The sequence below is a fragment of the Macaca fascicularis genome, chromosome 13 (assembly GCF_037993035.2).
Source record: "Macaca fascicularis isolate 582-1 chromosome 13, T2T-MFA8v1.1".
NCBI classification, from domain to species: Eukaryota; Metazoa; Chordata; class Mammalia; order Primates; family Cercopithecidae; genus Macaca; species Macaca fascicularis.
In genome coordinates this window covers 5,573,527-5,591,471 of record NC_088387.1, presented here as the reverse complement: position 1 = coordinate 5,591,471, position 17,945 = coordinate 5,573,527, and the positions used below count along the sequence as shown (strand labels likewise).

The 17,945-nt window shown below is 43.3% G+C and overlaps 1 protein-coding gene across 34 annotated transcripts in view; it reads left to right on the top strand.

The window, feature by feature from the left end:
* TBC1D8 (TBC1 domain family member 8) overlaps positions 1-17,945 on the top strand; it is a 241,555-nt gene that overhangs the window by 143,230 nt on the left and 80,380 nt on the right. The window contains exon 1 of one of the 34 annotated variants that reach the window (XM_074011115.1): positions 9,090-9,201. The exons of the other annotated variants lie outside the window; for them this stretch is intronic. The gene's annotated coding sequence lies outside the window, so the exon portion shown is untranslated. Of the gene's footprint in view, positions 1-9,089; positions 9,202-17,945 lie in introns of those variants that run through there. 34 annotated transcript variants of the gene reach the window in all.

The following is a 17,945-nucleotide window of genomic DNA, read 5'->3' as shown; positions in this document are numbered from 1 at the left end:
GACTGAATTCATTTATCAAATCTGAGAGTCTTTTGGTGGAGTCCTTTTTTGGGGTGGGGTGGCGGAGACAGGGTCTCAGTCTGTCATCCAGGCTGGATTGTAATGATGTGGTCACAACCTCCGCCTCAACCTCCGCCTCCCAGGCTTGAGTGACCCTCCCACCTCAGCCTCTCAGGTAGGTGGGATCATAGGCCGTGTGCCACCACACTCAGCTAATTTTTGTATGTTCTTGGTAGAGACGGGGTTTCACCATGTTGCCTGGGCTGGTCTTGAACTCGTAGACTCAAGCAATCTGATGGCCTCGGCCTCTCAGAGTGCTAGGATTACAGGCGTGAGCCACTGTGCCCAGCCTGGTGGAGTCTTTTTTTTTTTTTTTTTTTTTTTTTGAGACTGCGTCTCACTGTGTCACCCAGGCTGGAGTGCAGTGGCGTGATCTGTGCTCACTGCAAGCTCCGCCTCCTGGGTTCATGCCATTCTCCTGCCTCAGCCTCCCAAGTAGCTGGGACTACAGGGGCCCGCCACCACGCCCAGCTAATTTTTTTGTATTTTTAGTAGAGCCGCAGTTTCACCATGTTAGCCAGGATGGTCTCAATCTCCTGACCTCACGATCCACCCGCCTTGGCCTCCCAAAGTGCTGGGATTACAGGCATGAGCCACTGCGCCCGGCTACCTGGAGTCTTTAGGCTTTTCTAGATAGAAGATCATATTGTCAGCCAACAGGTATAATTGGACTTGCTGTTTTCCAATTTGGATGCCTTTTATTCCTTTCTCTTGCCCAGTGGCTCCGGCTAGGACTTCCAGCACTACATACAATTGCATTTGGACCCCCAAAATTTATACAAATGAAAAAAAAAAAAAGTGCTGAAATCCAGGCCCCAACCTGGCCCATTAGAACCCAGGGCTCTGGAGGTAGGGCCTAGGGTAAGTGGCAGTCTGGGTGTGTTGCCAGGCACTCCCCTCCCCACGTTGAAGGGAGCTCAGTCCTCACTCATTCGTGACTTTGTGGTTGATGATGAATGTGATAAGAGTGGCATTTGCTATTTCAGGAACTTCAGCAAACCAGCATTGTATTCATGTCAAGGAGAAGGAAGTTACTGAGAGAAGACTTTCCAGTGTCCCTGCAAGAGGCTGTCCTCCCACCCCCTTCCGTATGGAGAAATTAGAAGGAGGTCACCCTTTTTAAAGGTTAAAAAAAAAAAAAAAAAAGGGCCGGGCACTGTGGCTCACGCCTGTAATCCCAGCACTTTGGGAGGCTGAGGCGGGTGCGGATCACGAGGTCAGGAGATCGAGACCATCCTAGCTAACATGGTGAAACCCCGTCTCTACTAAAAATCCAAAAAAAATTAGCCGAGAGTGGTGACGGGCACCTGTAATCCCAGCTACTCGGGAGGCTGAGGCAGGAGAATGGCATGAACCCAGGAGGCAGAGCTCGCAGGGAGCCAAGATGGCGCCACTGCACTCCAGCCTGGGCGACAGAGTGAGACTCTGTCTCAAAAAAAAAAAAAAAAAAAAGTTCTGCCACCTAACCAACTGTCATAGGCTTTGAACATATGGGTGCCTCCCAGCTGAATCTGCCCTTTATTGGACTCAGATTATTGACAGATCAGGGCAATAGGTAAAGTAAATAGCAACGTTAATGGCTAGTAAATAGAAATTGGTTATGAAATCCACTTTGGGTCCAGAAAGATGGGCTGGGTGAGATGGTCAGTCTATTGTGGGAGGCTTTGGAGAGCCATCACATTGTATATTTAAAGCTCTCTCACTCTCTGTGTGGAAAAGAGCCAGGCCCTGAGTTGGGCATTGTCTCAGTTTCTGAGGGCTGATTCCCCAACTAGGTGGCTTAAAACAACAGAACCACAGTTCTGGTGTCCAGAAGTCCAAAGTCAGCTTGTCCACCATGCTCCCTCTGAAACATGTAGGGGAGTTCTTCCTTGCCTTTCCCGGGGCTCTGGGGGTTGACTGGCATGCTTTGGGGTTCCTCACAGCTGCATGGCTCCATCCCTGCCTCGGTCATCACATAGTGCTCTCCCCGTGTGTCTGTGTCTTCAGTGGCTGCTTGTGACAACACCAATCACATTGGATTAAAGGCCTGCCTCCTCCAGTATGACCTCATCTTAAATAACATTAAATTTCACTTCTCGGCTGGGCGTGGTGGCGCACATCTGTAATTTCAGCACTTTGGGAGGCTGAGGCAGGTGGATCACTTGAGACCAGGAGTTTGAGACCAGCCTAGCCAACATGGCAAAACTCCATCTCTACTACAGATACAAAAATTAGTTGGGCATGGTGGTGTGCGCCTGTAATCCCAGCTGCTGGGGAGGCTGAGGCAGGGAGAATTGCTTGAGTCCAGGAGGCAGAAGCTGCAGTGAGCTGAGATTGCATCACTGTACTCCAGCCTGGGGGACAGAGGGAGACTGTCTCAAAAAAAAAAATTCACTTCTTTTAATTAATATTAGCTGACATCACACCTGCAATGTGGCCCTATTTTAAAATAAGGTAACATTCTGAGGTATGGGGGATTAGGATTTCAACTATCTTTTTTGGAAGGGGCGAGTTGGCACCTTCCAAAATTCAGCCTGTAAGAGGCAAGTGGGCCCAAGGACTTTGCACCTGCTTGTTTAATCTCCACGCAGACCAATGTGGTGGGGATGGTCCCCGTTGGACCCACAAGGAAACAGACTGAGAGAGGTGAGGCTGCTTACCCAAGCCACACAGCTGATACAGAGCAGAATGAGGATTGTGACTCTAGAGCAGTGTACAACTTCTGTAGGTTAGACCAAACATACGTTCTTTTGTGACTTCCTTGGACTGGAGTCCATATGTCTTTTGGGCATTCTCAGGGCCCTTGTGGACATTACACATCTGAGTGCAACCAGTCAAATACTAAGATAGTACTTCCCTGCCTCCTCACCCGTTACGAGAAGGAAACTTGGAAACATGAAGTTGGTCTGATTTGTTGAAGAGGGTAAGATTTGTGGAGATTTTTCTTATATTCATTTTTGTTTCCATTCTGATAGCTATAGCAACTTAAGCATATTTTAAATGGAATCAAGAGGAGGTTTCTAGAGCTTTGGTAATAATCAGCACCCTGCCAAATGCTGCTGGTCTCCTGGAATCCTTTTATGTTGTTGGTCTTACCTGATGAAGACTTGCCCCGTCTCTCCTGGTGGCTGGCCTCACTGGCGTGTGCGTGAGATCCAGGTCATGGAATGTCCGGGGTCCTGGTGGTGATGGCCCAGTTCTATCACCACCACTGTTCCTGTTCCTGCAGAATAAACGTCAGAGCATTTTGCGAACAAGTACTGTGTACTGGTTTGTCTCAAGGATCCAGAATCTTTTTTTTTTTTCTCTGAGGGTCTTGCTTTGTCACCCAGGGTCTGGGGTGCAGTGGTATAATCTCGGCTCATTGCATCCTCTGCCTCATGGGTTCAAGCAATTCTTGTGCCTCGGCCTCCCAAGTAGCTGGAATTATAGGCATGGACTACCACCCCCAGCTAATTTCTACATTTTTAGTAGAGACGGAGTTTCAGTGTGTTGGCCAGGCTGGTCTTGAACTCCTGGCCTCAAAGATCCACCCGCCTCAGCCTCCCAAAGTGCTGGGATTACAGGCATGAGCCACTGCTCCTGGCCGAGATTCAGAATCTTGAAGGCTGCAACTTCCCCTAAATGGAAGGCATTGAACAATCAGATTTCAAGATCAGAATTCCCAGTAGAAAACTCCTCCTAATAAAGAGACGTCCATGAGTCTGAGGAAGTAAATTGCTCCCGCTAAGGCTCCTCCACTCCATCTTATTAAATTTTAATTTCGTTTGTTTTTTCTAATGACTGGCTCCATGTCTGTTTTTCCCACAGGTTATCTGTTTGTGGATGTTGGTGGAGATGCATCTTGGGGTCAAAAGGACAGATCTTCTAAAGATAGATTGGGTGACCGCCGTCTGTCATAATGTGTGATAGCCTTAGAGACAGAGTGAGCTGTCATTTAATCCTTACTCTTCCCTTTCTTCCTTGTCTCTACCTTGGATACTGTCGGGATCCACACGTGGCTGAGACCCGATCCAAAGCTTTCTTGGTAGCTGGAGAAAGCGACAGGTTCTGTGAAACAGCCCAGTTGGCAGTGTTTTACAGACTAGCTCTATGTATTGTCACTGTATGGGGAAGTCAGACCAGGGACCGTGGGGCCAACTGACTTCCTTATTTCCATGGGGTGGGACCCCTGTTCTGAGTGTTTGCCTTCCTTACCTCTAGCTTGCCCTACTCTCCTACTTTCTCTGCTTTTTAGAATTAGTGTTTAAATTCCCATATGTCTGACCCTACAGAAGAGAAGACAATGTCTGAGAGTGCACTTTTAGTACCTGCTGAAATGTCTGCACTAAGTCCTTTTTAAAACCAGAACAAAGTAAAAACAAAAACTGTTTAGTCCCTGATAGAAATTTAGTTACTGACACAGTATCTTCTGCCCAGTCCAGGATGAGATTAGTAGGGTACTGTAACAGAACCATGTAACTGGAAAGAGAGTGGCGTATGGCAGGCTTTGAGTCATCGGATTTCAAGATCAGAATCCACAGTGAACAAAATTCCAGGTACTTGGAGCATACGGAAAAAGTTTCCTGTGAGTTTAAACAACTGGGTTCTTTGAATTTATTCTACTGAAAGGGCTAATTAAACAAATATTTATTGAGGGCAGAGCAGGAACCAGGTATGCCAGGTGCTGGGAAAGATGAAGGATCTCAGCCCTTACCCTTGTACCCCCTTATATGTGCACTTATGAAAGCTTCTGTAGTTTGTAAACATCTGACATTTAGTTGTAGCAAAATAGGTATTTTATGCCTCTGTTGTTAAAGATAGAAATGTTGACATAAAAATCAATTAAGTATGAGCTTTACAGCAAAGGTTGTAAAGGGTGTTGGAAACAGTCGTGCCAAACACTTTTGTGCTAAGCCTGACTGCTTTTGGTATACCTGCACACTTTCAAGATGAATGGAACCCACTGTGGCCTCACTGGCTGCAGTTTGCAAATGATTCATCCTTCCCCCAGGGGAGGATTAATCAACTAGAGTGTCCTGAGCACATAGTGGGTGTTCGATAGTTGTTTGTTTTAGGAATTGCACGAGAGTTGCTGTCTTGAAATGCATGTAGCTTGGTGAGCCTGATGAAGCAGGCAGACTCGTTCCTTTTCAAGATTTGTTTGCAGTTTTACAGGCTCCCTAGGGAGCTCTTTTCCACGGGAGGAGCCGGAATCCACTGCGGAGCACCGTTTTTTATTTTGATCTTGAGCTTATGGAGTTGTCTTCCTTCAGTGACCCCTTTGCCTCTCCTATTGATTTCCATTTTGCAAAGGAGGCACTCTGGCCTTGTCTTATTTATAGGTTTTTCTCTGATCCATGAGTGCCTTCAAGCTCCATTTCCTGCCTTTTATTATGTACAGGGCCATTAAACAAGAGTGTGGTTTGCAAGGTGGAGGCAGAATTGTGCCTGGAACAGCATACAGGGCTGTCAGGCAGCAGGCGGTATTTGTGATTAAATCTGGCTGGGAAACTGATTTGTGCATCATGGGCTGTGAGTCTCACTGAACGAGTTTAACAGCCTTTCTGCAACTGTCTCTGAGCATGAAACAAGAAATCTTAGTATTTCATGTTCAGTCTTGTTTGTGTTTTGTTGATTTTTTTTTTTTTTTTTTTTTTTTTACTTCCAATTCTGAGTATCCTGTGTGGGAACTGAATTGTCTAAATTTATGGCTAGTAGGGAAAGAGGCTAGAAGGACACATACCAGTTGGTTATTGCTGAGTGGCAAGATGAGCTATTAAGCTTAGTTTTCTTCTTTGTGGTTTTATATGTTTTCCAAAATTCTTTAATAAAAATGGATTAATTTTGGAATCCGGGAAAAATTGCTTTTAGGAGGACAAATTGAGATTAGACTTTATTAGGGTGGGTTTTTGGAAAAAATATTCTTTATAACTGGTTCTGTTGATGTGATTTTGGGAGTACAGGTAATACCTGTTGGGCTTGTTAAAATGGGGTGTCGAAAGTGATACGTTATTCAGACTCAAATGGGAAGTCTTGTGTTACAGTCTGCACGGGTATCAGAGCTCACTGGGCTGTTAAAGTACTTGACCCAAGGCAGATACTGTCTCAATGAAATGGAGAAGTAGTCAGAAATGTTTCAGCAAGGGTTCTCTTGACATAACAGAAACTGGCAAGAGAGTGCTGCCTGTGACACAATATAACAACATAGTGTCATATTGTTCTAGTCTTCTTGCGTTAGGGGCCACTGGTCTCTAAGGGAGGAAGGTTTGGGATTAAAATGGGCTTGTCTGCAAAGAGCCCAACAGAAAGGTAAGGGTGGGTTACACAAGGTTGGAACTGTCAGGACCATGAGTGGCCAGTACCCTGAGCAGTCACGCCTCCATTCATGGCCTCTGGGAGACTGAGAGTGGCACCTCAGTGTCCAGGGAAGAGCTATGGGTAATCCTGGATTGTCCTGCATTTGGCAGCGGAGGTGGAACAGGCTGTTCCAGTCTAACCCTGATGTTTCTGGCACCTGGCGTTTCATTTGAAGACTGTATCAGATCTGAAAGCCAAGCTTTTTGTGACATCTTGATTTTCCTTCTCCCATTATGGCCCTAGCCTTTCATTTTATAGACTTGAACCATCTGTTCACAACGAGAAATGGAATCTAATTGCTCTTCAGAACCATCATGGCGGGAGACCACCTTAGATCAATGGATGGCCAAGTGGATAGATGTGCCTGGGGAGTTTTCACAGAACTGTATTCTTTAAAGCCACAGCAACAAGTGTGAGAAAGACACAGCAGTGACTGGGTTTGGAACTGGCTGCTGTGTTGCTAAGGATTCTTGCTGTCATGTGTTTGAGCATGATATCACCCTGCTTGGAGGCCCAATACAACAGGACCCCTACGTTCGGTCTGAGGCAAAGCAGATGACTTGGTCCCCATCCAGGCGTTATTTATGGAGCAGCTGGAAGACTGTGTCAGGGGTGAGCAGTGAGGACCCAGAGCACATGTATGTTCAGATGGATTTAGGATTCATTGCTTGGGGGATGAGGTTAGGAAAAGTTGTTTTTCTATTTACATTAGAAGCCCAACTGCAGAAATCTCTGACCACTAGAATTTCACAGGTTTTTTTTTTTTTTAAACAAAACAAAACAAAAAACTGTGGTCAAGTACACAACATTTGACCATTGTAACGATTGTTAAATGTACACTTTGGTGGCATTGTGTGCATTTGCATTGTTGTGCCACCGTCACCACCAGACATCTTCGGGATTCTTTTCATCCTGCAAAACTGACTCTCTGCACCCAATAATTTTCAGGTTCTGAATGAAGACTCAAACCAATTTCTCCCTCCTTTAATTCAGTGTGAATCAGACAGTCAGTCCAGGCAACGTAACTCGCCCTGGACACCTGAGGCTAGCAGCCACACCCATTGTTCTCTCTTGGTTTCCTGAGAAAGCAAAGGACCCTTGTGTGGATGTCGTCATTCCCACGTATCTGGGGGCACCATGTGCAGGTGACTGCTCGTTCTGCTCTTAAGAATGAGGGCCAGCATCCTTCCCTTGCAGTACCCTTGAAATGCTCCTCCGGACCTGCACTCGCGCACACACTTAGGCATTCGTGTTGTGGATTCGGCAGGCTTGTTCCACCAGCCGTGATGGGCACAGGACCACCCATGGTGTCTGTTTAGTTATAAACAATGAGCTCGTCAGGTTGCCACTGCTGGAGCATCCTGCATGGTATGGTTGCCCTGCGGCTTTGCCCGCTGCTCTGCTGCACTCCCTGAAAATAGCAGTCGTTTCTTGGTTTAGTGGGAATTTGTGGGGATCATAAGAGTTCTCATTAAGAGTGATACTGAATTATAAAATGCTTTGTAAAAACAAAATTCAAAAGTTGGGTAATTTGGATTATTAATTTTACTTTGAATAGGTAGATTTCTCATGTCGACAATGCAAATTTCCCCAGCATTTTTCTTTTCTTTTTACTAGTCCTTAGAAAGGACGTCATATGGTCTTTTTTGGTTATTTGTGACTTTTCATGAATAAAAGTTTTCCCTTTGTTCTGGTTCTTTTTTTTTTTTTTTTGAGATGGAGTTTCGCCCTTGTTGGTTGCCCAGGTTGGAGTGCAGTGGTGTGATCTTGGCTCACTGCAACCTCCACCTCCTGGGTTCAAGTGATTCTCCTACCTCAGCTTCCCAAGTAGCCAGGATTACAGGTGTGTACCACCACGCCTGGCTAATTTTTTTTGTATTTTTAGTAGAGATGGGGTTTTACCGTATTGGCCAGGCTGGTGTTGAATTTCTGACTTCAGGTGATCCACCTGCCTCGGCCTCCCAAAGTACTGGGATTACAGACGTGATCCACTGCGTCCGGCCTGTTCTGGTTCTTTATTTGCTTTTCTCTCCAACCCTCAAAAACAGTGACAGCAGCCAAAGCAAACAGCCCTAGCATGAAGACAGCTATCTAGTGCAGATGGTTTCCCCACAGTGGCTTGTGGTGCACTGTGAAGGTGCTGTCACAGTTTAATGGCTTGTGTATAGTAAGAAGTCCTTCTATTACTCCAGGAATAACGTTTTCCATCATTGAGCTGCTCAGATGTACTTCTTCTGGGCCCAAAGCTGTTAGGGAAGGCATACTTTAATGTGGGTGGGAGTGGGGCGGGGAAGAGGGAAGGGTGTTACTGTTTTTTTAAGAATGGGTTTTATTATGCTATGGTGCTATTATTGGTAAGAGCAGAGCACTCGGCCACCACTGCCTGTGGTTAGCACAAGGCCCAACACAGTAGTTATAAAAACCATTAAGCCATGGGAAGGCTTCTCTGAGTACCCCTGTTTGCCCTGAATCAGTAGCTGTCATTTCGTCTCAGACTTAGTACCATCCCTGTGCATCAGATCCAGCCAGAATGAAAGAATTGCTGTACTATTGCTTAGAAGCAAATTATTAGTAGGCCTCTATTTGGGCCCTAATTATAAAACTTGTCACTCGACATCTATCTCAGCCAGAGTTGTTATTCTAAGAGCCTAAAAATAGGAGTGTTGTGCTCGCGGAGACGCCAGGAGGATTTTCCTGTAGCGCCAGACAAGCCATATGGAACTGCTGCGGAAGGGAAAGCAGGATGCACGAGGCAGTGGCCCCGCAGCCCTTGAGTGGGGCCTCGTTCCTGGAGATGCAGCAGAGAATTTGCCGGTTCAGGTTTGTGGAGGGAAAGTCAGTCTGAATGTAGATAGAACGAGGTTTGTAGATGATGTAGTAGTTCTAAAAATAAGTGATTGCCTGTCTCTAACCAGTCCTCACCCAGTGGGCTCTGAAGCCAGGGCAGGGGAGGCCCGGCATCATCTCTCAGTGCTCAGGGCCTCAGCTGCCTCATCCCATTGGCAGAAAGGTGGTGGGAGGATCAGATGAGAAAACATGCACGTGGGGTAGGAAGGACAGCAGTATTTTTTTTTTTGTAATGACCCTGCTCATAAGTATTGCCCAGAGTCCTCCTTGTGAGTTACCTTCAGCTTCCTTATAAAAGGACAGACTAAGTAGGGCTGTACCCTGTTGTGGGAGCATGCATTAACATTTTGCCACATAGTTGCTTTCTCTATGTGTATATATGTATATATTTTTGTCTTTGACCCGTTTGAAATTTGCAGACATGTTATCCAAATTTCTGATAATGTTGAAGGCATTCTTTGCCATGTTAACCTTTTTTTTGTTTGCCCATCCAGCAAAAACTTAACGGGTAATCCTTTCTTTCTGAGTTTTCTTTTCTCACCCCTGTCTTCCCCTTGTCTGCAGAGTTGTGCCAGGGCCTCTCACTGCCCTGCCTCCCAGCTTTGCATCTCCTCTATGGTGCTGGTCCTTGGTACCGTGGGTGGTTCCACCCTTAGTGCTCTAGTTTACCCCCTGGTTTCATGCGTCTCCACCGCCCCAACCTTGGGTTCCTATGGTGGCAGTTTGCATTTGCACAGATGTGGGGGGTTACTCTGCCCCACTTCTCTGCAGGTGGGCACTGATTGGCTTGAGTTTCCTTGACAATTTTTAAAGAAATCAACTTTATTTTTTAGAACAGTTTTAGATTTGCAGAAAAATCGTGAGGATAGTACAGAGGGTTCTGGTATACCCCATACCTGGTTTTGGCTTCTGTGCTATTGACAACTTGTATTGGTATGGTATATTTGTTACAATTAATGAACTGATATTGTTACATTATTGTGGTAGGCTGAATAAAGTCTCCATCCTGTGAATGTTAGGCCCCCTGTGACAAGGGAGCATTAAGCTAGTAGATGGAATTAAGGTTGCTAATCAGCTGACCTTAAAAAGGGGAGATTATCCTGGAGTAATGGTGGGCAGCGGGGTGGGGCGCCAATGTGATCGCAAGGGTTCTTGTAACTGGATGAGGGGATCCGAAGAGAGGACCAAAGAGTTGGTAGCGTGGGAAGAACTTGGCCTGATGTTGCTGGTCTTGGAGATGGAGCAAGGGGCCCTGAGCCAAGTAAAGTTGTGGGTCTCAGAAGCTGGAAAGGGCAAGCAGACGGAGACTTGCACCTGTCACCACCTCGACCCTAGCTCAGTGCGTTCTGTATCAGACTCATACATTTGTTTTGTTTGAAGCTATTATGGTTGTGGTAGCTTGTTATGGCAGTGGTAGAAAATGAATACAATTATTATTAACCAGAGTCCGTGTCTTATTCAGATTTCCCTCGTCTTGTGTTCCAGGATTCCATTCAGGACATCACATTACATTTAGTTGTCAACGTGGCGGGGACAGTTTCTCAGACTTTCCCTGTTTTGAATGACCTTCACAGTTTTGAGAAAATGCTGGTGCTGTGTTTTGTAGAACGTCCCTCAGTTGGGATTTATCTGATGTTTTTCTCGTGGTAGATGAGGGTGATTGGCTTCGGGAGACGAAGACCACAGAGATAAAGTGCCATTCTCATCAATTCATACCGAGGGGACATTCTCCCCTCCCCTCTTTTTCTTTCTCTTGTTTTATTTTTTGAGACAGAGCCTTGCTGTCTCGCCCAAGCTGGAAATGCAGTGATGATCATAGCTCACTACAACCTCAAACTTTTGGCTCAGGTCATCCTCCCACCTCAGCCTGCTGAGTAGCTAGGACTACAGGCACCTGCTATCATGCCAGGCTCAAGGGTACCTTCTGTCAACATGACTTATCTTTATGGATGCTGTCGTCAGTCACCTGGCTGAGGTAGTACTTGTCAGGTTTCTTCAATGTAAAGTTACTTCCCCCACTTTTCATACTGTGGATTGTGTGTGGTTAGCATTCCTTACTTTCTGACACTGTAAATGGTTCCAGGCTCATCTTGTATATTTCCTGCTCCAGTTCCAGAAGCAGCCATGTCTCCAAGGAGCCCTGGTTCCTTTTATTGGAGCATGGAAGTAGAAACCAAATCTGCACCCTACATGTGCTCATTGCTTCTAGACCCTCTCAGAGGGCAAGGAATTTTTTTTCCTGACAGAGCAAGGAAATACATCTGTGTGAGTTTACTTTTGTATATATGCATCTCTATAGATATTTCTCCATGCAACTGTATTAGGATTCTCCAGGGACACAGAACCTCTAGGATATATATCTTTCTCTGCCTTTTTTTCCCTGTCTCAGCCCTCAGCCAGTTGGATAGTGCCTGCCCACAGGGAGACTGGATCTTCTATACTTAGTCCACGGATTCAAATGCTTGTCTCTTTTGGAAACACCCTCACAGATATCCCCAGAAATAATGCTTTACCAGTGACTGGGGTATCTCTCAGCCTAGTCAGGTTGACACCTACAATTAACCATCACAGTAACCCTTTGTATCTATAGTGAGCTGAACCTGAGTTCACACCTGTCTCTGACTCTAGTTCATTACCATCTGGATCATTCTTGCCTCTTTCCCTTGCCTGTCTGTAAGCTCCTCCTGCACAAGTGAGAAACCTGGCTCTCACGCTCTGCCATCCCTTTTCTTAAGGGTTCATTTACAATATACCGATGCTCCTTAGCTTATAATGGGGTTACATGCCAATAAACTCATCCTAGGTTGAAAATATCATAGTAAAAAATGCGTGGAATACACCTGACCCTCCAAACATTGTAGCTTAGCCTCACCCACCTTAAACGTTCTCAGAACACTTAACATGAGCTTACAGTTAGGCAAAGTCTTCTAACACAAAGCATATTTGATAACAAAGTGTGAATATCTCATGTAATATATTGAATACAGTGCACTGTAGAGCACAGTACCGGTTGTTTATCTTTGTGATCACGGGGCTTACTGGAACCTGCAGCTCACAGCTGCTGCCCAGCATCACGAGAGAGTGCCGTGCCTTGCACCACTAGCCTGGGAAAAGGTGAAAGTTCAAAATTCAAAGGATGGTTTCTACCGAATGTGTATGGCTTTCATACCATTGTAAAGCCAAAAAAAACCGTAAGTGGAACCATTGTTAGGCGGGGACCATCTGTGCATGCGAAGTAGTTTCAGGGTTGTTAACCTGTGGCCCATGGAGTCCTGTACTTGTGTATGGTTCTTTGCCTTCCTTTCCACAGACTCCACTTATTTCCACAGTTACTTAGGGCTGTCCCCTATTTCCCTCACTCCTCGCACTGAGGCTGTTTCATACATGTGTAGTATAGTCAGGTTGCTGGGTCACGTCCTGCATTAAATCCAGGGGTCCCCCTGACCTCCTAAAGGGTTTATTTTTAAAACTTGCAAACATTAGGGTTTACTCTTTGTCCTGTAAAGTTCTGTGGGTTTTGACAAACACAGTGTCATGCATCCCCAGTCACAATATTATACAGAATAGTTTTCATTGCCCTAAAATTCCCTGAGGTTTGACTAATTTAACTTTTTCCCTCTAGCAACCACCTGTCTTTCTACTCTTGCTATAGTTTTACCTTTTCCTTTTTCGAATAAGTGGAATCATACAGTATGTAGCTTTCTTAGGAGGGCGTCTGTCCCTTAACAATATGCTTTTAAGTTTCCTGTGTGTGAAAAGTCATGGCTTGATAGATTTTTTTTTTTTTTAATCACAGGATAATACTCTACTGAATGGATCTAACCACAGTTTGGTTATCCATTCACCTATTGAAGGACATCTTGGTTGCATCCAGTTTTAGGTAATTATGAATAAAGCTTCCATAAACATTCATATGCAGGTTTTTCTGTAGACAAATGTTTTTACATCAGTTGGGTAAATACCTAGGCACGTGATTGCAGGGATCATACGATAAGGCTGTGTTTAGTTTTGTACAAAACTATCAAATGATCTTCTAGGTGGCTGTGCATTTTGTATTACCCTCAGCAACGCATGAGTCCCTGTTGCTACACATCCTCACAACTGGTGTCATCAGTTTCTTGGATTTTAGCCATTCTCTGAAGTATATAATGGTATCTTGTTTTAATTTGCAATTTCCTAGTAACAAAAGATGTTGGACATTTTATATATATATATATATATATATATATATATATATATATATATATATATATATATATATTTTTTTTTTTTTTTTAATTTGAGTCAGAGTCTGGTCTGTCGTCCAGGCTGGAGTGTAGTGGCACAATCTAGGCTCACTGCAACCTCCGCCTCCCTGGTTCAAGCGATTCTCCTGCTTCAGCCTCCCAAGTAACTGGGATTACAGGCATGTGTGCCACCACGCCCAGCTGAGTTTTGTATTTTTAGTGCAAACAGGGTTTCGCCATGTTGGCCAGGGTGGTTGCAAAACATTTCATACATTACTTGTCATCTATATATCTTCTGTGGTGAGATATCTATTCAGACTTTTTTGCCTATTTTTAATTGGGTCATTTGTTTTCTTATTGTTGAGCTTTAAGCATTCTTCGTATGTTTTGGATATAAGTCCTTTATCAGACGTGTTTTGCAAGTACTTTCTCTCAGTCAGTGGCTTGTCTTTTGGTACTTTGGTACTCAAGTGTCCTTTGCAGAGCAAAAGTTTTAAAATAAATTCCAATATCAAATTTTCCCCACAGGTTGTGCTTTTGGTGTTATCTCTACAGAGTCATCGCCATACTCAAAGTCATCTAGGCCTTCTCCTACGTTATGTTGTAGAATATATATATATATATATTTTTGAGATAGAGTTTTGCTCTTGTTGCCCAGGCTGGAGTGCAATGGTGCGATCTCGGCTTACTGCAACCTCCACCTCCCGGGTTCAAGCGATTCTCCTGTCTCAGCCTCCTGAGTCTCAGCGCATGCCACCATGCCCGGCTAATTTTTGTGTTTTTTGTAGAGACGGTTTCATCATATTGGTCAGGCAGGTCTTGAATGCCTGACCTCAGGTGATCCTCCCGACTCGGCCTCCTAAAGTGCTGGGATTACAGGCATGAGCCACTGCGCCTGGCCAGTGTTGTAGAAGTTTTATAGTTTTGTGTTTTACATGCAGGTTTATGAGCCATTTCGAATTACTTTTTGTGAAAGATGTAAGGTCTGTGTCTGGGTTCATTTCTTTGCATATGGATGTCTAGTGGTTTAACACTATTTGTTGAAAAAATTATCCTTTTCCACTGAACTACCTTTGCTTTTTGTCAACGGTAAGTATTTAGTAAGTATTGACTTACATATCTGATCTATTGCCAGTATCACAACACTGTCTTGATTACTGTAGCTTTGTAGCAAGTCTTGAAATGGCAAAGTGTGAGTCCTCCAACTTTGTTCTGCTTCTCCGGTATTGTGTTGGCTTGTCTGTATCTTGACATTTTTGTATCAACTTTAGAATCAGTTACCAATATTTACAAAATAGTGTGTGGGATTTCTATTGGGATTGCATTGAATCTGTAGATCAAATTGGGAGGAATTACATCTTAACAGTATTAAATCTTCTAAACCATGAACATGGAATATCTATCTGTTTAGATCATTGATTTCTTTCATCAGAGTTTTGTAGTTTAACACAAATAAAGCCTGTGCATATTTAGTTAGGCTTATGCCTAACAAAAATACCTTTTACTGTTGTCAGTGGTAATTTTGTTTCCCAAATTCCAGTTGTTCCAATTCCAGTTGTTCCAATTCCAGTTGTTCCAATTCCAGTTGTTCCAATTCCAGTTGTTCCAATTCCAGTTGTTCCAATTCCAGTTGTTCTAGTTGCTGGTATGTAGGAGAGAGGTTATCATATTAACCTTGAATCCTGCAGCCTTGTTCTACTTGCTTATTAGTTCCTTTAGATTTTCTTGCTGATTCTGAGATTTTTCTACAAAGACAGGCATATCATCTGTGAACAAAATTTTGTTTTTTTCTTCTCTCTCTCTCTATATATACATATCTTTTATTTTCACTTTTTATCTTACTGCATTAACTAGAACTTTTAGTATGATGTTGAATAGGAGTGATGCAAGAAGACATTTGTCTTGTTCCTGGTTTTAGTGGGGAAGTATCTAGTTTCTTATCATTAAGTATGATGTTAACTGTAGGGAGTTTTTCTGTAACTGTTTTGTATTAATTGCTTCTTTCTTTCTCTTTCCCTCTCCCTCCCCTCCCGTCCCCTCCGCTTTCTCTTGTCAAAAAAACAAAAAACAAAACAAAAAAACCAAAAAAAAAAAGACCAACCAACCAAACAGGATGCATGTGCAGAATGTGCAGGTTTGTTACATAGGTATGCGTGTGCCATGGTGGTTTGCTGTACCTATTGACCCATCCTGTAAATTCCTTCCACTCACCCCCGACCCCCCAACAGGGCCCCTCTCTGTGTCCATGTGTTCTCATTGCTCAACTCCCACTTACAAGTGAGAACATGAGATGTTTGGTTTTCTGTTCCTGCATTAGTTCGCTGAGGATCATGGCTTCCAGCTTCATCTATCCCTGCAAAGGACATGATCTCATTCCTTTTTATGGCTGCATAGTATTCCATAGTGTATATGTACCACATTTTCTTTATCCTGTCTATCATTGAGGGGCATTTGGGTTCGTTCCATGTCTTTGCTGTTATAAATAGTGCTGCAATAAACATACATGTGCATGTATCTTTATAGGAGAATGATTTATATTCCTTTAGGTATGTATGCAGTAATGGAATTGCTGGGTCAAATGGTATTTCTGATTCTAGATCCTTGAGGAATTGCCATACTGTCTTCCATAAAGGTTGAAGTAATTTACATTCCCACCAACAATGTAAAAAGCATTCCTATTTCTTCACAGCCCCGCCAGCATCTGTTGTTTCCTGACTTTTTAATAATTGCCGTTCTGACTGGCATGAGATGGTATCTCATTGTGGTTTTGATTTGCATTTCTCTGATGATCAGTGATGTTGAGCTTTTATTCATGTTTGTTGGCTGCATAAATGTTTTCTTCTGAGAAGTATCTGTTCATATCCTTTAGCCACTTTTTGATGGAGTTATTTAGTTTTTTCTTGTAAATATGTTTAAGTTCTTTGTAAATTTTGGACATTAGATCTTTGTCAGATGAATAGATTGCAAAAATTTTCTCCCATCTGTAGGTTGCCTCTTCACTCTGATACTAATTTCTTTTGCTGTGCAGAAGAGCTTTAGTTTAAAATTAGATCATATCTGTCAATTTTGACTTTTGTTGCAGTTGCTTTTGGCATTTTAGTCATGAAGTCTACGCCCATGCCTGTGTCCTGGATGGTATTGCCTAGGTTTTCTTCTAGGGTTTTTATGGTTTTGGGTTTTACATTTTAGTCTTTAATCCACCTTGAGTTAATTTTTGTATAAGGTGTAAGGAAGGGGTCCAGTTTCAGTTTTCTGCGTATAGCTAGCCAGTTTTCCCAGCACAATTTACTGAGTAGGAGATTCTTTCCCTATTGCTTGTTTTTGTCATGTTTGTTGAAGATCAGGTGGTTGTAGATGTGTGGTGTTATTTCTAAGGTTCTGCTCCATTGGTCTATATGCCTGCTTTGGTACCAGTACCATGCCATTTTGGTTATTGTAGCTTTGTAGTATAGTTTGAAATCAGGTAGTATGTACTAAAAATAAATACATTTTTAGTAGTATTTTCAGCTTTGTTCTTTTTGTTTAGGATTGTCTTGGCTATATGGGGTCTTCTTTGATTCCATATGAAATTTAAAATACTTTTTTTCTAATACTGTGAAGAATGTCAATGGTAGTTTAATGGGAATAGCATTGAATCTATGACTTTCTTTGGGCAGTATGGCCATTTTCACAATATTGATTCTTCCTATCCATGAGGATGGAATGTTTTTCCATTTGTTTGTGTCCTCTCTCATTTCCTTGAGCAGTGGTTTGTAGTTCTCTTTGAAGAGATCCTTCACATGCCTTGTTAGCTGTATTCCTAGGCATTTTATTCTCTTTGTAGTGATAGTGGGAGTTCATTCATGATTTGGCTCTCTGCTTGTCTATTGTTGGTGTACAGGAATGCTTGTGATTTTTGCACATTGGTTTTGTATCCTGAGACTTTACTGATGTTACCTCTCAGTTCAAGAAGTTTTTGGGCTGAGATGGTGGGGTTTTCTGAATATAAAATTATGTCATCTGTAAACAGAGACAACTTGATTTCCTCTCTTCCTATTTGAATTGGCCAGAACTTCCAATACTGTGTTGAATAGGAGTGATGAGAGAGGGCATCCTTGTCTTATACTGGTTTTCAATGGAAATGCTTCCAGCTTTTGCCCATTCAGTGCGATATTGACTGTGGGTTTGTCATAAGTAGCTCTTATTATTTTGAGTTATATTCCATCAATACCTAGTTTATTGAGAATTTTTAACATGAAGGGATATTGAATTTTATCAAAGGCCTTTTCTGCATCTGTTGAGATAATCAGGTGGTTTTTGTCTTTGGTTCTGTTCATGTGACAGATTGTTTATTGATTTGCATATTTTGAAGCAACCTTGGATCCCAGGGGTGAAGCTGACTTAATCATGGTGGATATGTGTTTTGCTCTGCTGCTGGATTTGGTTTGCCAGTATCTTATTGAGGATTTTCACATCGATGCTCATCAGGGATATTGGTCTGAAGTTTTCTTT